Source organism: Cryptomeria japonica, chromosome 7, assembly GCF_030272615.1.
Source record: "Cryptomeria japonica chromosome 7, Sugi_1.0, whole genome shotgun sequence".
NCBI lineage: Eukaryota > Viridiplantae > Streptophyta > Pinopsida > Cupressales > Cupressaceae > Cryptomeria > Cryptomeria japonica.
In genome coordinates this window covers 115,743,574-115,764,607 of record NC_081411.1, presented here as the reverse complement: position 1 = coordinate 115,764,607, position 21,034 = coordinate 115,743,574, and the positions used below count along the sequence as shown (strand labels likewise).

At 33.7% G+C, this 21,034-nt stretch overlaps 1 long non-coding RNA gene across 2 annotated transcripts in view; it reads left to right on the top strand.

Annotated features, from left to right (window-relative positions):
* Positions 1-15,693, top strand: part of LOC131857188 (uncharacterized) — a 38,511-nt gene extending 22,818 nt beyond the window's left edge. Inside the window, exons 3-5 of one of the 2 annotated variants that reach the window (XR_009358591.1) lie at positions 3,688-3,727; positions 3,857-3,923; positions 15,360-15,693. This is a non-coding gene — a long non-coding RNA (uncharacterized LOC131857188). Of the gene's footprint in view, positions 1-3,687; positions 3,728-3,829; positions 3,924-15,359 lie in introns of both variants that reach the window. The other variant, XR_009358592.1, reaches the window with a different exon arrangement.
* The last annotated feature ends 5,341 nt before the right edge of the window (positions 15,694-21,034 follow it).

Sequence of the window (21,034 nt, the reverse complement as noted above, 5' to 3'; positions counted from 1 at the left end):
CAAAACCCTTGTAGTTATTTCTTATGATTCTAAGGCAAGAAATGATGGTACGGTCCTGCCTGGAACCGTACGATCTATAAATTAAGCAGCTAAACTTGCTGGTAATCCTCTGTATACTGCTCATAACTACAGTAGCAAACCTGACATAGCTGAGGTGTATTTCTGCTGGTTACAGCCCTTAATGCTCTGATATTGTTCATTCAATGCTGCCGTAGTACTGTAGAATGCACAAATTCAACCCAAACAATATTTCAATTCCTGATTCGCTGATTCCAATCTCAGAGCTCCTGAATTTGGCCCTCACGACCTAATCGGAGCAATTTCAGTGCTGCAATCTGTAATGGGATGACTAGGGTTTGGCGTCCTATCACCTATACCTTGGGGGTTGGCGTCCCCAATGCTGTCTCAGTCTCGTGCTGCTGCTGCAGACATTTTTATCAGAAACTAAAAAATAATGCTGTCCCTTACTAATAATTTATTCAGTGACTTAGTTAATATTTTATTATTTGCTTTTATTTAATTGAATTAATTAATATTAAGTTATCATTTAATATTTCATTTTTTTTTTGATAACTTAATAAAAAATTAATTTAATTGTTCACTTAAAAATTGGTGACATTACAGAGTGCCTTGTGAAATATTTAAATTCATAATATCACTATCACTTCTTTTGTTGACATCCATCTTCCACATCAAGGCTCAAAACATCTATCAATGAATTTGACTACTTTTTCTCACTATCTAGAAATTAGAGAATTCTGCCTAGTTGCTTGACAATATCCAGTAATCTCTACTAGGTGAGGATTTGGAAGGTAACCAATTAGGGTCTAACAAAACTATTGTCTTCATTGTTGATTTTATGGTAGTGCTCATTAACTACAGACAAACATCAGATCTGTTGTCTTCCCTACCATAGACGATAAGCTCTTATCGTCACCCTCGAGCACACTACATGCCTTTCATGTCATTGAATTCATATCAATTGATGCAATCATACCTTGCATATATATGAATCAATACCTCCTAATAGACCTCAAGTCGACCATATACTTTTGGCGCCAAGGATAGTGTTAGACCTATATATTACAAGTTACATATGGGTCTCCCTTAGTTGCAAGTTACATTTAACTTAATTGCAAGTTACACAAGTGATTCGCCCAAATAGGGCCTGCCCCAAATTAGACTCATACAACTGAGATATCCAAATGCCAAGGCCGACAGGCCACTTGGCATTTTGTGCACTAGGTCGGCCATAGAAGGGATCCAACCTAGCTACACAACAACTATCATGATTGTGATTGCCTTTTGTCTACTCTTTCGCATGCATTCATAGGCTCTTTTGAATGATAGCAGTAAGGATCAAAATCTTTTCATCCTTATGGTGCTTCACTTCTAACCTTTTATCATTCACAAACCCCACCATTATATAGCGTACAAGCCCTTTTGTACTATCACTGAGCTATCATGTATCTTCTATTGTGCACTTATTCTTGCTACAATATGGGCACTTAAGTGTTCTCGTCATGAAGATCTGCCCTCTTTATCCCTATCTCGTGAGAATCCTTTGATGTCCCTTGCGTGTTCTAGATTGACTTGTGAGCATTGTCTATAACTGAATTATGATAATATTTATCTTTATACTATTATCTTGAACACATGCCATATGACTGTCTTCCTTATAGTCAACATGTCTCGCCAATTTTATCACTTCGACCGCTCCATATTTTTTAAGCATTTAACTACCTTTCATGATTTAAAAGGTTGTCATCTTTGCAAGACTGTTTTAGTGAACTGGGTTAATAGATCTCTGTTCAGACCCTCAAAATTGAATCTTTATTACTATCCTTGTTTTTTTGTGTTTGGTGGATATCTTTATCATGTATACCTTTTCTTGATCCTATTGTCATACATATTGGATCATTGTCATCTAAAACATGCTTTCCTTTAATATGGCAATCCTTACACTTAAACTTCATAGGGTCCTTATATGGTCCTCTAAGAACTATGTGTCATCTCTGCACCTTTTAACTTCCATCACAGACTGATATGACAATTTTAATGTCTTATTTCATCCATAGACTATGTATTAGCTTCCCTAACTTCCATTTATAACTTGTGAGCTCCTATTAGCTTGGATTACCCAATTCACATGGGTGCAGTCAAGCTAGAGACATGTGATAGAGACAAAAGTAGAACGATCTTCTTCTGCAAATTTCACAAGTAATGCTAAGCTTTCACTTAGCACAGAAAACGGTGGGGAACTCATGAATTTAGTCATTCCCAAGTAATTTTGAGTTTCAATTAGCACAAAAACAAATGGTGCAATCAGCCTAGAGATAGAAGATGGAGACAAAAGTTGAACAACCTTCTTTTTCAAAGTTCATAACTAACTAGTAATGTTGAGTTTTAACTTTTATGTAAGCATAAAAATGGTGTTGAACTCACAAATTTCATTGCTCATAATTAACACTAAGTGTCAATTATTGGAGAAAATGGTGTTAAAAAACCTTCATAACTGAAGGGTGTGATATTCTATCAAAATGTGATATAGCGTTATGGACAGTTGACTCAACTCATGAAAATGAACTAAAGTCTTTACTAAGTCAATATCTTTGTTAACAAAAATTCTATAACCGCAGAAATGAATAAGCTATCACTCAAGCAAAACTTTTTGTGAAAGACTAGAGCTTAGCATGAAGCAAATGAGGTCCCATTAACAAGTTGCTCAGTGCACAGAAACAATGGTTTTACCACTGCCCCTAGGGATTAAGGGTGGGGGATGTACTGTACATAATCCCTAGGTGTAGTAGGATAATATTTTACCTTTTATATATCCTTGATACACTAAAAGTTGAGTAGGCATCTAGGAGATGAATTGAACAGTCATTAATATTGATAAATATGTACATTGTATCACTTTTTGATGAATGGTTTGCGTTTCATTGAATATTTCATTTTTGGGCCGATACTCTTTTCTTGTTTCTCCCGTAGATGATTTAGTTTTGAGGATTGATGTTATTTTTCTCCTTCATGATGGGTTTTGTTTTCCAGAGCCTGATGTGTGGTTATTTGATCAATGTTTCAGATGAATTCGTCACCAATTTAAAAACTAGACAAAACATTTCACTACACATTACAGAAATATGATCCTTTGATGGCTCATTGGTTGGCAAAATGTGGCACTAAACGTTCAATTGCAGGATCTTTATATTGTTTTGATGATTTTTATCTTGTTTATTTTACAGTTGCCTTAAAACCAATTTTTGTTTATCTTACTACCCTTTCGATCCTTACTGTGATATTTGCTGCTATCTTGAGTTTAGATGGTAACATCATAGAATGAAACCTTGTCTTCCATAACTAGACTCCTCTATACCCTGCTTGTTGTATCGTGATAAACTTTTGTTGACTCTAGATAAAGTCTACATCCCAAAATAATAGAAAACAAATGTCAATTTAAAATGTGCAAATGTATAATCTCCACTAATTAATATTGATTAAATTTTAAAATACACATTTGACAATGGCATAGCAAGGCCTAATAGAGTATACAAACCTAAATCAAGTGTGTAAAATGCAGGATGATATATTTAGGCTTGTGGCTTTCTTTTTCTTTTTTAACTTCTTGTTTTTTTTCATATTTATGTTATGAAAATTGATTAGGTGGATGTCATTGTGTTGTTCAAGGAAAAAGCTTGTGGAGTGGGACAGAAGATCTTACTTCTTGGTAAATCACAAATGTTTTAAGTCATTTTGTTCAGATTTGCTCTATTTTCTAAGTATTTCTTGGTCAAGTTTTGGAATGTTATGACTGACAATCAGCTATTAGGTTTGTTTGCTGGTTGTTGTAACACAGAGAAGTTGCAATCATTGAAGTTGACATGTTTGGTGAGGTTGACGTGAATGATTACAAACAGGACCTGGTATGTACATGTGTCTAATATTTTAGATTGTTTTCATGATTAATTTGTGTGACTACCATGTTTTGTTCTATGCATTTCTTGTGTATACCCACCCTTTTTCTATGATAAAATTTTGAGTGTAATTTTATTGATTTGGGGTCTTTCATATTGGTATACATATCATTGTATTTTTCTTTGAATATGAATGCCATTCTTTGTTCTGTGTATACCCACTCTTTTTCTATGGTATGCATTTCATTGAAGATTCTCAGTCCTGGATAATCTACTAAGCAAAATAAAACTAGGAATTACATAAAAACACATCATTCCTATTCATTTTCTTCCCACTCTCCTCTTCAAAACTGTTGATTTTTAGTAATCAGACTGAAAGGAAATAACTGAAACTGAAAATACAACACATAACAGCACAAAACAACACGAGAACAACACAACAGTACCCTGGGAAAACCTCCCTCTTGGAGGTGAAAAACCCAGCAAGCAATCTCAGATCAGATTAGAATAAACACAGAAGCACATTACAACTTAGTCTTCTCAAGACATAGATCAATTAGGGCACAACTTATTCGAGACAATCTGATCAGAATATTCTCGAAGTGCAGTTTGCTATCATTGGGTATCTATCCGACACCTCTAATGATAATATGCCAACCCTTTGACAAGTTCTGCAACCTTGGAGAATGATTCACTCAGCCTTGAACCGAGAAATCACTATTCTTGGATGATTCGCCCAAGTGATAGGTCGCTGATCTAACTGAAGTAATTCACTGCTGATGCTTAGGAGAAATTCGTTGCTAATCAGAAGTAGATCGCTGAATGAATGAATGAATGCTTTTTTTTGTGTATTTGATCGCCCAGATTACATTGCTTATATAGGTGACTGTGTCCTTAATAGCCCTTGGTCGGCCTTGTATATTTAGGAGCCAAGTTACATTTCAAATATGGGTCAAGGCCCATTCACAAGTTACATCAATTGTTGCTTATTACAAGTTTCATTTGGGCTATGACTCAATATGAGTCTCACTTAATTACACGTTACATATACCAGTTAGTTATACAAGTTACACCCATCGCTCAAATAGGGCTGGACCCAAATAGGGTTTACACAATAAAGTGATATGTCAAAATGTTAAGGCCGACAAGCCACTCAACATTTTATGTAGTAGGTAGGCCCTAGAAGGGATCCGACCTAGCTAGAAATCAACAAAAACCATAAGCTGAGTGGTAATACCTTTCCTTGCACTATTTTCCCCTCACACAATAATATGAGCATGATCGAAAATAAATGTAAATAACATCCTGGATAATCTACTAAGCAAAATAAAACTAGGAATTACAAAAAAACACATCATTCCTATTCATTTTCCTCCCACACGCCTCTTCAAAACCATAAGTTGAGTGATAATACCTTTCCTTGCACTATTTTCCCCTCACACGATAATATGAACATGATCGAAAATGAATGTAACTAGTATCTATATATCTGTAGTAAAACTTCCACCAGGCTATGAGGATGTATTGGCTTTACATCAACCACTCAAAATCATTTTAGGTGCTGCAATCATAGAGATATGGCAGAAAGAGAGATGGTGAAATGAAGCCAAACAAACGAAGACAACAAACAGAAAAATCTGCTTTTGTTGGTGCTGATTCCAGGTGCTCTTGCACCAACACTACACTTACAGGAATTTGCGAGCATATTCACTCTTGCTTTTTACCTTTATTTTTTGGTTTATGTGATACTCCCCTACTAGATCAAAACTTTAACTTGGCTCTCCACTTAGACAGCCATATGTGTTTTTTTATGTTCTATACTACTGCACCCATCAGAGAGAAAGAATTAACCAATACTGAAACTACTTCAGTTTTATACTTGGTATAGGGACTTCAAAAGCAGAATAGAATTAAAATATACATTATACTCAGTAGAGCATATTATAATACAATCAAAGATTTTTTTCGAGTTCAGATTTTTCCCAAGGGGAATTTTATTAAGAAGCAGGGTAGAATCATAATGTAAGTTGTGTTATTATTCAGTGTTGTGTATTTTGCCACAAGTATCTTGATGGGAAGATAGACGACTTTCAAAATCCGTTACTACATTTGAAATTTTTTAAAATCGGCCATGATTCAGCAACAAAGGTCAAATTGAAATATTAAAAGGTGGAAGAGTGATTTTTTAGCAATACTTTAGCTATAGTCACTGCTTCCACCTGGGAGTATAACCTGATTGGGCCTAATGGCGAAGGTTGTGTACTCCATACAAGGAACACAGGTTTAAATTTGGAGGTGTGTGAAGGATGTATGCCTCATTGAATAGTATATAAGATGTCTAAACCAGGGTATGTAGCTACCATAGTGTTATCAAGTTCATCTCCAAGATTGTTGAACATGAAATGGTTGTTACTATGGACCAGATTAGGGCCCTTTCAATGATCAAATTATTAGGCGCCATTATGTTGGTTTATTTTTGAAGGGTCAAGTCCAAAATCTCCTTATGGAATAAGCCACTATAGAGTTGGTCCTTGTCCACTGGTGGTGAGACTTGTTCCAGAAGCAAAGTGTCTTCTGGTGTGTTAAGCTACTCATTGACATCTTGTGAAGAGACATGTGCTTTTACTTCACGCTCATCTAGAGTTGAGCTTTAGATGATTCCTCTTCCGATTTCTCTTTTCTTGGAGGTGTAGTCAGTAATCTACCCTTCCTTGATTTGCTGGTCTTTGTTTATGTGGATTCTAGTGGAAGGGGTTCATTGTTGATGTCTTCTGGACCTCCATAGAGTTGATGTTCTTTAATCTTCAGGTTTTGCACTAGGTAGGCCCCACAGAATCGAACATGTTTGTTTTCACTAGTCCTCCATATATATCCACATGCACCATTTGCTGGCAATAGAGAAAGAGGAAGTAAAAAACCAACAGAGTTCTTCTATCTATAATCTTGAAAAGAGTGTGGGGGAAGGTAGGTGAAAATATAATGTGTCAAATTCTTCTGTTCTATAATGTAGGTCTACTGTCAAAGCGTGCAATGTTTTGATATTATGTTTCAAGAGTTTGTACTACAACGAAACATTAAGCCTACCTAGTAGACCTTCTTGGTTGTGCTAAGCACATGAATTAAGTGAATAGATGCCTCTACAACCTACTTGTTTGGAAAGCATTTCTTAGCGCATGTAGAGTTTTTTTACATTAGCACTGAAACACCTGGGTATTATGTGCTGCTTTCAAATATTTATACAGAAGCTAATAGCTGGGATGATCCCTTAGTAATATGAAAGTTGTAAAATGAGAAGGAACTTAAAAAACATTAACCTTTACTTTTATATCACAGCTTGATTGCACTGAAACAACCAACTATTTAAACATGTTAGAAAACTGAAAGAATCCTAGTATTATGGTCTAACATAGGGTATGTAGCTACATTTTGGTCTGTTGTGAGGTGATTGCCATAGTGTCATTAAGTTCATCTCCAAGATTGTTGAACATGAAATGGGTGTTATGGACATCTGCAAAACATTTTCCTCCCACTCTCCTCTTCAAAACTATGTGCAATTTTAAAAAATTATAGTGAAAAGATTTTAAACTTGTATCAATTGTTGGGCATTTTGGACATGTGTAGCAGTTCCATGTATTTCAACTATCATTTCACCAGGAACTCCCCTACTTTATTGGATAGCTATTGTTGTTGTCCACTAGTCCTGCGCATGTAGCTATTATTGGAACCAGTTGTGCCAATGATTGCATCTGCATATGAAAGTGGAATTTGGATTTGCTGAGTCACCTGCAAAACAAGCCCACAAACTTTCAATAGTTGTACACTTAACTTTTGATATGGTTTTACCTTACTAAAGAAAAAGTAGTCGTAATTGTCTTGATGAAATACTTCAGTAACCTAAAACTGTTATACAAACACAGCCACCTGTGTAATAACAGCTGTTAGTGGCGGGTTTCCAACAACGCTTCCACCAAGGGATGGATCTCTACCATACACAGATTGAGATAATCCATGATGAGGCTGAGAATCCAAAGGAGGAAGATCAAAGGGACGATTATAACTTTCATGATGCAGAGGAGGCAAATATCAAGATGCCTTTCCAAGTCCAGTGCCACCGCTACTGGGGAAAGAGCTACTTTGACCGAGTCCTCGTGACTGATGTGGTACGTAATCTTCAATCTGAGGCTGATTTGCCATCATCCTCTGATAATAAGCATCATTTATAATTAAATCATCAAAACAAAAACTAAACTACGTGATATGAAAGTTCATTTTGGGCATAAGGAGATTAAATTTTATTTCTCTATAACATATCTTCACTAAAACCCCACCTTACTACTAAAACCCCATGAACTCACAAGTTCGTTTAATCAAGACACAACTTATTGTGGTTCTTATTTTTTGTTTATGGATTCAATTGTGTAGGATTTTTTGCATTAACGTTTTGGATCACACTCTATGATCCATCATTAGGATGAGAGAGATGTAGGAGAAATTCTCCATCATCAGGATGAGAGAGTTGTAGGTAGGATTTCTCCTACAACTCTCTCATCTTGATGATGGAAGATGGAGTGTAATCTGAAGTGTCGATGCAAAGAAAATCTACATAATTGATTCTACAAACAAACAATAAGTTCTTTTAATTCCATAAAATAGAGTAATATTTTCAATTTTTGCAGATTTATTGTTTCTCTAAATTTTTATGTTATTGAAAGATACAGATCAGCTTATTAAAGGGTTTCAAATCATAAGCAATACCTTGGGTGTGATGAGCTTGCAAGCCAAACCATCAATTGCCATGACAGCAAGAACAGTCTGCCATATTGAATCTATGCATAAATAATCAAGCCTCTAAATGTTGGAGACTATGATTATCATGTTCAAACCTGAAATAATGCAGAAATGTAAATTTATAACATTACCCGCATGTAAGCTTCAATAAGGTCATCAAGCCTTATGCCTATCCGCTTAAAGTCTCTGCTATCCATTAGCAACAACCTCTTTGTCTTTGTTCCCCAAGTTCCATGATTCCATCAGGATTATGTGGAAAATAATAACAACTGAATGCACCTCTGTGGATTAAAATCATATTTTTAAGACATTTCATCATTATCATAATCCAGAACATCATTAGTAAACTAAATAGATGTTTAGAAAGGATATTACTTGGATCTTTCATCACATTGTACTCGATTCCAAAAAACAAAACAAAGAGAAGTAAGAAATAAAAAGAATAGATGGATATATATTTTAAACATAAGAGCTCACATTAATAGATAAATTAGTTCCCAACATATCCCAAGAAGGGGTTTCTCCTCCATCTAGTTTCACAGCTAAGGGGCGATGAGCTCTGTGTGCATATATAGCCAAAGGGAAGAAGCCTTGGCATGAAGATCCTATCATCAACTTTAGATATGTAACATATATATTGCCCTTGAGGTTTGGTATTGTTCCCACATGATACAATCTCCCATGCTAGGTTATAGAGCTCCATCCATTATTTCCAATCAGAGCCTTCAAAATCAAAGAATTTCTTCACAAAATTCAAACTGTCAACAATATTGAACTGAACCTTAATGTGATTCTATTGGATTGAATTTTAATACTATCTCTGTAGAAGAAAGCTGCAAATTTTAATTCAAAAACTCTGCATCACAGGCCGCTTTTAACTCTGTGACATAACTGGTAACGCAAAGGCATTTCACTTTGTGATCCCAATTGAGCAAATGAATTCACTTGGCATGGAGAACTTACACTTCAAAACACAATGAGGGATAGTGAGATTGTCAGATCGAGCATTATATGGAAATTTCTTTCAATGTGATTCATGAGGATAGCTTGGGTTGTTAACTTGATTTTTGGAAAAAGAAAAATGTTGTCATGTTGGGGGGAAATTTTGGAATCATTGTACTAGGCAAATTTTAATTCAGGCATAAAATTTGGATAATCAAGAGCTTTGCAAAGTGAATTCTGAAAGTTGTCTTTTCAAATTACATCTTCAAGGATTAGGCACTTATTGGAGAGGTTGGAAGAAGAGCAATGGAAGCTACTGTTATGACCATGTGACAAAAGACTTATATGGTGAAGCAAGACATACATCTGCTATTGCTCCATGGGGTTTGAATGATCTCCAAGGCACCAAAAGAATATTTGGATTTTCAGGGTTCTTTTATAGACTAAGACCTTAGGTAGCTAACGCTTCACTAAGGCCTAGTAGTCAAGTCAAAACCACACAGGACCCGTGCAGTAGATTTTTTATGCAGTTTATGTGGCAGGAAGAGTAAATTAGTTATGTCTTCTAAAGTTGTAATTTTGTTAGGGACATTTTGAAAAGGATTACTAGCTGAATTTTATTGATGTAATTAGATGTCCCCTTTTTTGTTAAGGTCCTCTTTTTGGGGGCACCTAAATGATTAGGCATAGTGTAAACAATCTTTGGCATAGAACTTGATTGTTTGCCATTTGTCTCCTATGGAGGACAAGATATAAGGCTACATTTCATGAGATTTATCCCCTTATCCTAACGTCATTATTTCAAGGCAGGATTTGACTGCTTAGCTAAGATGTTGAATTTCTAGCAATTGGGACCAAGGGACAAAGGTTACAACTTGTTTTTTATTGAACAAAGTTGATTACAAAGTAAAGAAATGTAAGAAAAGAAGAAGTAACTGATTATAAGGTATCCTTGACTGAGAAATTTTAAATTACAATATCGGTTTACTTCTGCTACTTCCATTTAGTGGAACAACTAGTTCAACATCATGGGCAGCCTCTTGCGGTCATCTTTCTCGAACAAGCTTGTTATCTATTCCAAAAAGGTGTGCAGCAGTTTAATGACATTTGGGATTTCAACTTGATTGGGTTAATTGGCAAATCTCATTTAGTTTAAATAATTGGTCTAAATGGTTTGTCACATTTGTGAACCATTGGTTCCTTTGGATCTTCTTATGAAATTGGCTTTGGTTTGGGAAAATCCCCTATTTGTTTTTCATTAAAGAAGATCTATTCAAAACTCTTTCAAAATATAAAATTAAATCCAAGGCTAGCTTTGGGGGTACTTCCTTTACGATGTGATTTTCTATGTAATTCTCTTGTTAACCTTACAAAGTTATCATGTAATTTAATGCCATATAACATGCATTTCTCTTTGATGTCAAGCTTAGGATAGTTGAGTTTTAAGGGCAATTTGGCAGTGCTTATGAAAGCTCAACTTGATTATATCTAACAATATTTGAATCTCTGTAACTAAGGGTAAAGTAAAAAAAACGTTAGCTTTTGTTCTGCCTTATAGGATTGGGCTTTCAGAGTAGTCATATTTTCATATGAATGAAATTATCATGTTCTTTGATCTAATTTAAGATGCATTTCTTTTAGAGAAAATATTTAGAGGACAATTCTAGTTGTAGTTCAGAAATTGAACATCTCACCATAAGATAACATTAGTGTTTACAGTGATTGATTTCTTCATTAAGCATATCGCAAAAAGGCTACTATCTAGACTAACATAAGCAGTTACAAGGGGGAAAACATCAAAACTAGAAAGAAGAAATTCAGGCTAGAAATGAGAAAAATCGTGATGGATATCTGATATCCACCATTTCTGATCCAAAAAGAAAGGAATACAACATATAGAATAATGACTATGGTGCAACAAGGCTAGATCTTGGTTACATCCAAAACCTTATTATATTTGACCTTCACTGCATCCCACAAATTACAATAATCTATAGGATGCCAATTGTCTTTGTTCCATGGACACCACCATTATTCCTCTTAACTGACAGGTACACCTGCTTTGCCCCATTCATACAAACCACCCTCCAAATGTAAGATAGGACTGTAGCCATCAAGTGCCAACACTGGTGCAGATATAAATGTAGCACGTTGGAATTGTTTTCCACCTGATAAATGGTTTCCTCACCAAACCAGTATTGAATTTGGTGCTAGTGACAAATGCTTTAGCAAAATGGCTTGCAAAGCTCCCATCTCAATCAATGGTAATACCTATGAACTCCTCTTTGTGAATGTTGAAGTTCCCGGTTATGATGGCATAATTGGTAGTAATAGTCTTTCATCATGGAAATCCTAAACAGTTCACCAAAATTTCATTGAATTCCCTTTTGGTACCCTACCAATTGACTATTCCTCCCATACATTTTCAATCTCTTGCAAAAAAGGTCCATTCCGCTCACTGGATTCATGATCAACTCAATCAATCTGCAGCTCAATACCGACAAATTTCCAAAACCCTGGGGGAGAAAGTATACTCTAGAGATCTCAACAAGTTCTCCCAAAACTTTGAATGTACTTTGCCATTGTTAATCAATGCTTAGGTCCTCATCATTATTAGGCAGCGATGAGAGACCTGCATAAAACTAGATATTGGTAAATGCTCAACTTTTGTTTTGATTTTTTTGAATTAAATTTAAAATCCATCATTATTAGGCATTCTATTAAGCAGGATTGAATTGACTAAGAATTACAATGGCAATGAAAATCCAGCACAATCTATAATCAAAATCTTATTATGATCAAGGCTGAAGAAGTTAGCAACAAGATTTAACCATGTTTTTATTTACATTTTGAAGCACAATTACAACAAAAACAATATTCTAGAGTGATTTGAGAAAACATAACCAATAATATGATTTATTTTTCAGAATAAGCATAGTTCTAAGTTATATGGCCACATATTGTACACAATGCTAATGTTTACTCATTACAAAGAATTTACTTGAACTATGAAAAGACCACACCGATGCTTCAAGTCCATGAACCCTTTCAGTTCAGTTTCACTGGTGATAGTCTAGACTACTTGTACAGGACTGGCGTAAGGAACGTTTATCAGTGCAAGACCTACCATTCTCCTTACCCAACGTGGGATCTCAGGTTTGGCCACAACCCAGATTGTTTCAGAGTATAAATACATAGACCAGATGACCAAATTTCTGCATTATAAATATCATAAGCTTTTGTTGCCAGCATCTTATTTCGTCCCCCATCTAGACAGGCCAAAACAGGATTGAAAACCAGGGTCCTGGTAATAGAGGAGGAATTCTAGTCAATGGCCTCTGAGTTACATATATAATTGCAGCATTTCAGAGATTGTTTTCCTCTTGTTCTTTTGAAACTCCTTTTTAGCTTCTTTACAAGCTCTATAAGCTTTTCATCACATCACTTTCAGACTCTGAAGTTTCTTCCTTTGCCTTCCTGGTTGCTTTGATTGCAACTCTTTTCATAGGTTGTTGGTATTCCATTAACATCATCTAATTTGAGTTTAGTGAGATCCCTTACCTCTTCTATAGTGGAAATTTTTGCATTGTATCTAGAGGGTAACAATGACAATACATTTTGAACAACTATTGCTTCAGGCACTTTCTCGCCTAATCCTTTGATGGCATTTACTATTTCATCGACTTGTAGGAGATAATCTACGATAAGCTCTTCTTTCATTTTCAATTCTTCAAACCTAGCTTTGTATGTTTGCAACTTTGCTTGCTTTACTTTGTCATTGCCTTCATCAATACTTTTTAGCTTATCCTAAATTTCTTTTGCTATGCTCCAATGCATAACTTTGACAAATTCATTTTTAGATAAACCACATAATAATGCCTTCTTAGCTTTTGTATTATTTTCATAATCCCTTTTTTCAGCAGGATTAGTCAAAAGATGATTAGGTTTAGTATAACCAGTTTCAACGGACATCCATACATCAAAACTAATTGAAGCCAAATAACTTTCCATCCTAATACTCCAATATTCATAATCAATCCCATCAAAGAGTGGTCCTTTATTAGAGGATGCTCCTTCTTGACATGCCATGTGTTCCAACTACGAGAATCAACTTAGACTTGTTAGGTCTTTTGCATGTATTGGCTCTGATACCAATTGCATAACACATCTGATCAATAAATTTATACAGATCTGTTTGCCACAATACTGTACTTCAGATTTCACTCTGCCTGTGATTCAACTTAGAACAAACATTAGACACACTGCATTTTCATATTAGAATAAGAGAACAATATCTGCACTTCCAGAAGTAAAAACACAAATTTTTGGATACAAATATGTATATTATTCTCTAGATAAAATTGATCAACAACTAGTAACCTGAATATCTGAATAATATCTTCCTTACGTAAGAAAATGATATCTTGATTGTAGTTTAAAATTGTATTTACTGTGCAATCTGACTATCCATGATTTTGATCACAGCCTTTGTATAGTACTCGCTGTGTATTTGTATAAACACAAAACATTGGAAGTCCACATCCTTGATGACTGTGTATTCTATTCGAACTACCACAACAGTTACATTCCTTTAGATTTCAGCGAATGCTTTAGAATAATATTCTTTTCTCTCCAAGTCAATTACAAATCACACCTTTTTATTCTCTACAAACTATCGTCTCTCTCCAAGCATTTTAAAACAAAGCTTTGTGATGGTTCTAACTTATTCAACTAGTTACAAGCGAAGTCTAACTACTTCAATCAAGTTACCTAATCATCTTAACAAAAATAAACAAAACATTATAACCAATCAACCAATGAGAAAGATATTATATAAGGCAAACTATATCAATGAAAACATTCATGCTGGAAACCAATACGTATCTCCTCTTCAAGCATTTCTAAATCTGAACATGACTGAACATTAAGGCGGCAATGCAGGTCTAAGTATATTAGTTCGTTCAATCATCCATTATTATCATTTTCTTAATTGTTGTATCCAGAAGAATATACAAATCCAGAATCATAAGAACACGACTGTGTACAACCAAAACATATGCAGCCAAAGAGAACAATGGAGATATGTAATACATGAAGTTTGTTTGACCATTATCTACACAAACCATTAATCATTCTTCATTCCAATATCATTGCATCCGTACTATAGTAGGATATTTTATAATCTTTTGATATATTTTGACATCAATGGCAAATAGTCTAACATGATCTTGATTTGAAGATAGAGGTTGCGTTCAAAATAGTCGTTACTTTTAATTACATTTGAAAATTTGTCAAAAGGGCCATGATTCAGTGACTGCCATAGTGTCATCAAGTTCATCTCCAAGATTGCTCAACATGAAATGGGTTTAGGGATGCAAAATATTGTCATAATTCAAGAATGGATATTGTGAAGAATGCTGGTCATAGCATCCTAAATGAGGTTGTCTCTTATTCCTCTAAAAATATTGAAGAAACAAAACATGACAAAGAAAGTGTATAAATGTTCCACGTATTTCGAAATGCACTTGTGAATTTTTGGTTTTTTTTTTGTAACTGTCTTCAAACTCAAACAATTTTCTACCTTTGTGATTTCTATTTTTGTTTGTTTGTGGTAGTTGTAAAATGCCTGAATCTTTTTGGATTGGAGATCATTTTCATTATTGTTTTCACTTGCTGTATTACATTGACTAATTTATAGCTGAATTGGTATGACAGGGTGGTAGCATGTTGCAGCGAAAAAACTGCAGTTTGATAAGAAGGATCCTAAAGTGAGCTGAGCAGCTATATGAATTATTTTTCATCATGATGTATAAAAACAACCTATTGACTTGATAGCATTGTAATATGTACAAAGATAGTGCTTAATAAATTTTTTTGGAAGGGGTTAAAAACCTCTTCTGAAGACTGAAGGGAATAGTCATTGGCCATGGTTATTCCTCGAGGTCGTGTTTTTTGGTACCTTAAAGAATGGTCAATAGGCCAAGACCATTCTTTAAGGTTTGTGTCTCTCTTTTTTTTTGCATTCTTTTTATTAGTTTAATTTTTATTTGAGAATTTATTCACTTTATGAATGTAATTCACATTTAACATTATTGTAAATGACTTGAAACCAATCATAAATTGCCCTTACAAATATATCATTTGAACAACATCATTAATTCATATCACTAATGCAATTTACATAACATAATAATTTCACCATAATTATAATAAAATATGTATTTTGACTCGTACTATTTTAACATATCATATTTCATAACTAACAACAAATCATAAAATTGGCAACTAACATAATCATCGCATTGATAAGAATTTCACCATAATTATAATAAAATAAATACTTCTACTCATACTATTTTAACAATTCGTATTCCATAACTAACAACAAATAAAATTGACAACTTAACATTCAAGTTGCATATTTAAAATTATGTAAATAATTTATGGCATAAATAAAATTAAATGTGTTGTGAGGTGTTGTGTTGTGTTGTTTTGTGTTTTGTAGTGTGTTTGTGTGTTGTGTCGTTTTGTGGTGGTCTTAGGTCAATTAGGGGTCTTAGGTCCATTAGGGGAGGCCAAAGAAGCTTCCACCTTCACGTGGTTGGCCTTGTTAGTAGAGAATATTTGAATAAATATTCTTGAAGCTAAGGGAAGCTTATGTGTAAAATTTTTATTTAAAATAAATATTTTTTTATAAATTTAAGTTAGTTTGAAAAAGAAAATTGTGAGTGCAAAGGTGAAATAAAAGTACATTTTAATTATTCATTATAGTTTTCATTATAATAATATGCTTTATCACAATTGAATAATGAATTAATGAACTTTATTTCAACCACTAAAAATAATCAATGTTACAATAATTGAATTCTTTAAAACTAAATATAAATAAAATAATGAACTTTATTTCAACCACTAAAAATAATCAATGTTACAATAATTGAATTCTTTAAAACTAAATATAAATTAAATTAAATTAAATTAAATTAAATTAAATTAAATGAACTTCACAATTTGGGATAACACTAAAAAGAATCAAAGTTAGAATGATATCGTTTTGAGGGATACACTTAGGGTTGGGGTTAGGGTTTTAAGATTTATGGTTAGGGCTTAAAGAAATTACAAAACTTAGGATTAGGGGGAACCTAACCCTAATGTTGGGGTTTTAGGGTAATAGGGTTATAGGTTCAGAAAAAACCTTGAACCCTAAAATGTAGGGTTTAGGGTTAGGATGTTTAGTGTTTAAAGAAAAAAAATTAAACCTTTAGGGTTATGATTTTAGGGTTTAAGGTTTATTGTTTAAAGAGGGTTTAGGTTTTACATTCAAACCATAAACCCTAAACCTAACACTAAAATTTAGGGTTAGCTTTAGAATTAATGATTAGGGTTTAATGTTGTAGGGTTTATGGTTTGAAGTAAAAAACCCTAAAATATACGATTATGATGTTAAGGTTTTAGGGCTTAAAGAAGTTACAAAACATTTAACACTAAACCCTAAAATTTAGGTTTAGGGTGGGTTAAAGGGTTTATTTAGGGTTTAAAGAAAAAACCGTAAACCCTAAAATTTAGGGTTTAGGGTTTAAAGAATTTACAAAACCCTAAAATTTAGGGTTTAAAGAGTTTACGATTATGGTTTACGGTTAGGGTTTAGGGTAGGATGTTAGGGTTTTTTTTCTTTAAATCCTAACCCTAACCCTAACCCTAACTTCTTTAAAACCCTAAAAGCCTAACATCTTGATCATTGATGTTTCTTTAAACCCTAAACCCTAACATCCTACCCTTTTTTATTTAAAAGCTTAACATCTTAACCATATGTTTTTTCTTAAAACCCTAACCCTAAATTTTAATGTTTAGATTCTTTAAACCCTAACCCTAAATTTTAGGGTTTTTTTCTTGAAACCCTGATCATTAACCCTAAACCTTAAACTTAAATTTTGGGGTTTTTTAATTTAAACCCTGACCATTAACCTTAAACCCTAAACTTCTTTAAAACCCTAAAAGCCTAACATCCTAATCATAGATTTTTTCTTTAAACCCTAACATCCTACCCTTTTTTCTTTAAATGTGTTAATAAACCTAACCATAACCCTAAAATTTAAGGTTTAGGTTCTTTAAACCCTAACCCTAAATTTTAGGGTTTAAGGTTTTTTCTTTAAACCTTAATCATAAACCCATAAACCCTAAATTTTAGGGTAAGGTTTTTTTTCTAAATCTAAACCCTAAACCTTGATCACCCATAAACACCAAACCCTAAACCCTAACCCTTTACACTAAACCCTAAACCCTAAATTTTAAATTTTAGGGTTTAGGGTTTTTTTCTTTAAGTCCTGATCTCCCATAAACCCCAAACCCTAAACCCTAACCCTTCACCCTAGTTTAGGGTTTAGGGTTTTTTTCTTTAAACCCTGATCACCCATAAACCCCAAACCCTAAACAATAAATTTTAGGGTTTAGGGTTTATTCTAACCTTAAACCCTAAATTTTAGGTTTAAGGTTTTTTTCTTAAAACTCTAAACCCTAAACCTTGATCACCCATAAACCCCAAACCCTAAACCCTCCCCTTTACCCTAAACACTGAACCCTAAATTTTAGGGTTTAGGGTTTTTTTCCTTTAAACCCTAAACCCTAACCCTTTACCTTGATGACCCATAAACCCCAAACCCTTACCCTAAACCTTAAACCCTAAAGGGTTTTTTTTCTTTAAACCCCAAACCCTAAACCCTAACCCTTTAACCTGAACCCTAATTAGGGTTTAGAGTTTTTTTCTTTAAACCCTTATCACCCATAAACCCCAAACCCTAAATTTTAGGGTTTAGGGTTTATTCTTAAAACCCTAAACCCTGATCACCCATAAACACCAAACCCTAAACCCTAACCCTTTACCCTAAACCCTAAACCCTAAATTTTAGGGTTTAGGGTTTTCTTGATCTCCTATAAACCCTAAACCTTTACCCTAAACCCTTAGGGTTTTTTTCTTTAAACCCTGATCACCCATAGACCCCAAACCCTAAACAATAAATTTTAGGGTTTAGGGTTTATTCTTCAAACCTTAAACCCTAAATTTTAGGTTTAAGGTTTTTTTCTTAAAACCCTAAACCCTAAACCTTGATCACCCATAAACCCCAAACCCTAAACCCTCCCCTTTATCCTAAACCCTGAAACCTAAATTTTAGGGTTTAGGGTTTTTTTCCTTTAGACACTGATCACCCATAAACCCTAAACCCTAAACCCTAAACCTTGATGACCCCAAAACCCCAAACCCTTTACCCTAAACCCTAAACCCTAGGGTTTAGGGTTTTTTCTTTAAACCCTAATCACCCATAAACCCCAAACCCTAAACCCTAAACCCTAACCCTTTAGCCTAAACCCTAAACCCTAATTAGGGTTTAGAGTTTTTTTCTTTAAACCTCACCCATAAACCCCAAACCCTAAATTTTAGGGTTTAGGGTTTTTTCTTAAAACCCTAAACCCTAACCCTTTACCCTAAACCCTAAACCCTAACTCTTTAGGGTTGAGAGTTTTTTTCTTTAAACCCTGATCACCCATAAACCCTAAGCCCTTTACCCTATACAGTTTTTTTCTTTAAACCCTAATCACCCATAAACCCCAAACCCTAAACCTTAAACCCTAAATTTTAGGGTTTAGGGTTTTTTTTCTTAAAACCCTAACCACCTAAACCCTGTAACTTCTTTCATCCTAACCCTAAACCCTTAAACCTAATCATTAACGCTAAATTTTAGGGTTTAGGGTTTTAAACCGACCCTAAAATCCTAACATCCTACCCTTTTTTCTTTAAATGCTAACTAACAATAAACTTAACAGCCTAACCCTAAATTTTAAGGTTTAGGTTCTTTAAACCCTAAACCCTAACATCCTAACCCTATATTTTAGGGTTTTTTCTTCAAACCATAAACCCTAAAACCTAATCATAAAACCCTAAAATTTAGGGTTTAGAGTTTGAACGTAAAATCTAAGCCCTTTCTTTAAACCCTAAAGCCCAAAATCTTAACCCTAAAGGTTCGTTTTTTTTTCTTTAAACCCCAACATTAACCCTAACCTTGAATTTTAGGGTTTAGGATTTTGTAACTTCTTTAAACCCTAAATTTTAGAGTTTAAGGTTTTTCCCTAACCCCAAACCCTAAATTTTAGAGTTCAAGGTTTCTCCTCTAACCCTAAACCCGTCTTTTCTTTAAGACCCCATAAACCCTAAAACCCCAACATTAACCCTGATTAGGGTTAGGTTCCCCCGAACCCTAAGCTTTCTAACTTCTTTAAACATTAAACCCTAAATTTTAGGGTTTAGGGTTTTTTCTTTAAGCCCTAACCATAAACCTTAAAACCCTAAAACCCCAACCCTAAAACATTAATTTTAATTAGTGTTATCCCAAGTTGTGAAGTTCATTTTATTTGATTTAAAATTAGGTTTAAAGAATTCAATTATTGTCACATTGATTCTTTTTAGTGTTTGAGATAAAGTTCCTACATTAATAATTCCATTATTCAATTGTGATAGTATTATTATAATGAATAATTAAAATGTACTTTTATCACCTTTGCACTCACAATTTTCCTTTTCAACATGTTTATATACAACTTAAATTTATAAAATATATATTTTTTTAAATGAAAATATTTTCACATAAGCTTCTCTTAGCTTCAAGAATATTTATTCAAATATTCTCTACTGACAAGGCCAACCACGTGACGGTGGAAGCTTCTTTGGCCTCCCCTAATGGACCTAAGACCCCTAATTGACCTAAGACAATCACAAAACGAAACGACACAATACAACACACACAACACAACACAACACAACACACAATTTTAAATATGCAACTTGAATGTGATTATGTTAAGTTGTCAATTTTATTTGTTGTTAGTTATGGAGTAAGAATTGTTAAAATAGTATGAATCAAAATACTTATTTTATTATAATTATGGTGAAATTCTTATCAATGTGATGATTATGTTAAGATGTCAATTTATCATATGTTGTTAGTTATGGAATATGATGTGTTAAAATAGTATGAGTAAATTTATTAAGTTAAGTTGAGTAAATAGTATGAGAAAATTTATGTTAAGTTATCAATTTTATAATTTTATTATAATTATAGTGAAATTCTTATCTTATGTAAATTGTAAATAGTGATGTGAATTAATGATGTTGTTCAAATGATATATTTGTAAGGGTAATTTATGATTGGTTTCAAGTCATTTATAAAAATGTTAAATATGACAACAGTTTTTAAATTTTTTGTTTATTACTATCCTTTGTGCACTATTTTATAAATTATTCATAAAACGTTAAAAAAAGGGATTATTTTGCTAAACAATAAATTTATTTAAATAAAAATTAAACTAATAAAAAGAATGCAAAAATAAAAGAGACACAC